Source organism: Pinus tabuliformis, chromosome 4_2 (genome assembly GCF_031772625.1).
Source record: "Pinus tabuliformis cultivar Carrire ecotype Pingquan chromosome 4_2, CPIR1, whole genome shotgun sequence".
Classification (NCBI taxonomy): Eukaryota; Viridiplantae; Streptophyta; class Pinopsida; order Pinales; family Pinaceae; genus Pinus; species Pinus tabuliformis.
The window spans coordinates 1,131,123,636-1,131,128,354 of NC_142304.1; the positions used below are offsets into that span (position 1 = coordinate 1,131,123,636).

Sequence of the window (4,719 nt, forward strand, 5' to 3'; positions counted from 1 at the left end):
TGAGTCTCACTTAAAAGATAATGATCAGTAGGGTTGTAATTGGATCCCCCAAGTCTCTAGAGTACAGAAACTCCCCTTACTAAAACTCAAGCTCTACTAGTCTCAGTGGTATGAGTCCAATTTGGTACTCAATACCTAACAGGTATACACAGAGAAGTTTCTTGAACCTCTCAAGCTTTCTCCAGAGTCCACAAACTCTCAGACTCTCTATATCTCTGTCTGCTTGATGTTGCCTTTTCTCTACAGGTCAGCTCGACTTCTCTGTTCTCTACAATTTTTGCTTCTCTCTCTCTTTGCTCTATTTTACTGCTTCTCCTCCTCCTCCTCTTTGTTTTCCCTATCTATTCATGGCTTAAAGCAAATCTTCTCCCCAACTATTTGTTTCTGCTTCCTGGCTCTCTGGATCTCCTACCTCTATCCACTAGAATTCCCCTGCTCTATGTCATCATCATTATGACACTTCACAGAGAGGTGGCCACCTATTTCCTCACGAACTGAGTGTCGGTCCTCTTCGAATGCTCGTTATTTATTTTGTTCCAAGATTGCCCGCGAAACCGATTCCTCTGCCAACCCATCAGTCATGCCAGATCTCAAATATTATCCGTCTCAACCTATTTCCCTTTTGAATTCGGTCACCCATCGGATTGCTTCTCCACCATTGATCTGGGGCCTCTAGATCCTATGGTCTCCATCCATATCGCACGGGTAAGTAGTATGACCTTTTCCCGCGCGATGAGAGTGGTTTTCTCTCTCAACCACTAGATGCATGTCACCCTTTGTGTGGAATCATGCAGGACTCGATCGAACCCGCTTACTGGTTGAGGTCCTTTCAATATCCTACCAGTTTTAGCATGGGGCCCACCTTCTGATGAAATCGGCAATTTCTGTATGGTTTCATGCTTTTCCTTATGACCGAGAACTCGAGGCTTTCCTTCACTGATGGGGACGCCCTGCGATACGCAATTAGTGCTTAGCGCTAATAGCGTATTAGAAACTACCTCTGTTTCTGGATCTAACTTCCCGTTTTGCCAATTTGCGCCAGCACATGGTTACTGTTATCACTGAAAACGCTGTTGCCAAATTTTTTTTAGCTTAGCTTAAAGACAGGGTGTTTTCGTAGTGCATAAATCTGTTAGCAGTTTCGCAGCGCCATATGTTTTAGTGATTTCGTAGCGAAAACACTGACCTCACAATGGCTGCGCTACAAAATTGGGAAATGACAGATATTTAAGGTGGTCTAATGGCTGTGAAAGCATTTTTGAGAAAGCAACCTGATGTGCTTTGTATCTTATGCTAGTGCAAAGACATAAGAAATTCTTTTGATGTCTAACAAGGCAGTAAAGAGTTTGTAGTGGTTGTCAGAATATTTCATTGTGATTGGTTTCAGAGCTAAATGTGTAACTCTGGTTGAATGTACATGGCTGCTATTCTCCAGCCACTTGGTGAATATCCCGTTGCCTCTTTAGCAGTAGATTTGTCAAGATTGTGCACTTGAAACATAATCATCTCTATTAAACACCTCTTTGGTAGCACCTTTAACTCTATCATTAGGGCTGGCTACCAAGGATGATGGTTCCCCTTCAGAAAGTAAAAAAGATGGAGTTTCCTATATCAAATATTGGAGATGCAATCAAAGCACGAGATGCCCTCTATTTTTGGCAAAATATGGTCTATGTTGAAGAACTGGAGGAGAACAGATCAAACACTGAGACTATATTTGATAATATGTCTGAGGTTAATCTACAAGTACAAACAGATGAGTCAATGGTGGAAATTTTAAAATGCACCGGAGATGAAATCAGATTCAATCCTGTGGAGAAGGCCACTGCGTGTTCAAGTTCGTTTGGAGACATCGAATTTGACAGTGATAATGATGGTCCAGGCTCTAGAATGTGTGATGCTTTTGAAGTAGAATCAGAGTTGCGTAATGGTAATGGAGCTGCAACTTCTGTAGAAGTTGATGCAAGTGGATTAATGATGAGAAAGGCAATGTAAGGAATGCAGTTGAAGCCGCTTCAATGTTTGCTGGTTTTAAGATTGTCCCAGAAACTAACTATGACATGCAAAATCTGGGTGAAACAGAGACTGCTTGTATTTCAAATAATGGACCTGTTGATGTCATTAGTATGAATGGTGGATTTGTTTCTTTCTTGAATAAGTGGGAGCAGGTTCATGAATCTTGTTTTGATCTGCATTTCAGTAATGTAAATGAGAGGGATTCATCAGCAATGTTTGAAGTCCAAGGTTTGGCCGTTTGCTGGGAAAATTTTCCGATGAACGCTAGAGCAGAGAGGCAGTTAATCATGTTCAAGTTATTGTGGCGCCTTTATAGCTGCCAGATGTTCAAAAGTTGCCACACGCTAAATTGCGCATGCATGCATTGAATTTAAAAAAAAGGGCATCTTGACACGGCAGGCTATGTCGGTAAAAACATGTTTATTTGGCGTTGAGCTTCTCAAAAGTCGAATTGCTGCTTTGTTTGTGGCTGTGGGATATTAAATCTTGATGTAAAATATACAGAGTGGTGGCAGTTGTTCGATAGTATGGTGAATCTATATCTCTGCTCGGCGCTCTCCACGATTCACTTGCAGAGCTTGGCAATCTTAAGCTTCAACGTTTACCTGAGAAGTACAATGGGTTAGTTTTGACTCTTATGGAATCAATTTCAAGTTTAATTGTTCTGGGAAACAGTTCGGAATTTGGAAAAGCGGTGCTATGGCTCGAGGACCTGAGTATGAGGCAGCAGCATTGTGTGTTGTTTGTAAATTATGGAGCATGCGGAGTCCTTTCGACACGGTCCATGGTATCATGAAGCAGATGCATTCTTGCAACTCTGTTATACAAGGGAAAACAACTTGTCTTCACAAAAACGGATTTGGGGGATGTGCGGCCATATAAACCCTCGTTGTAAGGGTCCCAACTTCGTTTGCCCCACCCAGCCATCTCAAATCTCCAGATGTTTCCTCCGATCGGACTGAATTCGCGTTTCTTGTATGTCTGAGATCCAGGGCACCTGTAACTTTGGTGCAGGCTTGATAGTTGGAAGTGGAATCACGTGGGCTATCCTGACCTCAATTTTATGTGAAGTGGTTTCTGTATTTGGCCTTGACCACTGCACAGATACAGACATTGGTGAAAATTGTGTTAGTTAAGCATCTGTTCAGAATATATTACTTAGAACTGGTCATGATATCGGTGCAATGTACATGCATCTTAAAGTGTTTAAATTAATTGGAAATATTAGAGCATGTGGGCAGAAGAATTTTCTAAGCATGCTAAGAGCACAGTAAAGATCATCTAGGAGGATCGAGGGAGAGAGAGGTTCAGTACTCTTACATTCTACCTTGCCAATTCGAAGAATCCCTTGCTGCATTTTATTCGTCTTTTATAACTCGTCATTCACAAAGGAGGACATCAAACTTTGTGCTCAACGAAGTTTATTGGGGGAGAATATGGAAGTACAAACATGTGGAAAGCTTATTGATTTTTTTTGCTTGAAAAGGTTCTCTGTATGAACATCCTGTCTTCAGATTACTTCAAGGAACTGTACAGGCTGAAGATCTACCATGAAGTTATTGATGAGATCTATAATCAAGTTGATCATGTAGAACCATGGATGATAGGGAATTGTAGGGGCCCGTCTACAGCATTTTGTCTTCTCTACAAATTTTTTACCATGAAGTTGACAGTGAAGCAAATGCATGGGCTTCTTAAGCACGAGGATTCTCCATACATAAGATGTATTGGTTTCCTGTACCTGCGTTATGTTGCAGATCCTAAGACGTTATGGGGTTGGGTTGAGCCTTATGTTAAGGACGAGGAGGAATTTTCTCCAGGATCAAATGGAAGGATGACCACAATGGGTGTTTATGTTCGTGATTTACTTCTAGGCCAGTACTATTTTGATACACTTTTTCCTCGCATACCGGTACCTATCATGCGTCAAATTACTGCTCATTTGGAACGAATGAATCTTCCTACTCGGCATGCAGGAGTGACTGGTGATACTAATCGCCATGGATCAGATGACACTGCCCGAAGGCCACCATCAGTTAAAGCTGCTTTATCTGTGTCATTTGGCCAGCGTGCACCACATCGTGCTTCTACCCGAGATGCCTCACCTGTGCGTCGAACACTGCCTCGTGACAGGAATGGCAGTGATGCTATTCCAAAATCAACCAATGGTGATCGTTATCATGACAGAGAGAGACTGCCTCGTGACAGGAATGGCAGTGATGCTATTCCAAAATCAACCAATGGTGATCGTTATCATGACAGAGAGAGGAGCAGGGATCTTGCTAGGGACCATTAAAAGTACAGTAGAATTTATTATGCATATCACAAGACTGTGTTTTTGAAATCACACAGCAGTTTCGTAGCGCGCTACGAAACTGCTGTAGGTGATGATTTTAAAGTGCAGAGCAGCTAGTGTGATACTGTGAGCGGGAGTTGAGGAAGAGAAGCACCTGTCTATTAATATCACTTACAGCACATCTAAAACATGGCAGCATTCCATACTTGGGGTTATTAAAAGAGCTGAGACATGTTGCTGAACTTTCGGAGAATGTTGGGAGACAGAGATCGTTAAAATAGGAGTACATCTTTTGATCAATTAATGAGCCATCAGCGCTTTCAAGCATCCAAAGTCAGCATTCATTGCATCTGTAGTTCAGTCATCTCAACCCAAGCAGCAAAAGGACATGTGTCAAGAGCCAGAAC

General features: G+C 42.0%; 1 pseudogene; it reads left to right on the plus strand.

Annotated features, from left to right (window-relative positions):
* Window positions 1-3,600: 3,600 nt before the first annotated feature.
* On the plus strand, window positions 3,601-4,312 carry LOC149173649 (pre-mRNA splicing factor SR-like 1 pseudogene; annotated as a pseudogene).
* Window positions 4,313-4,719: the final 407 nt, after the last annotated feature.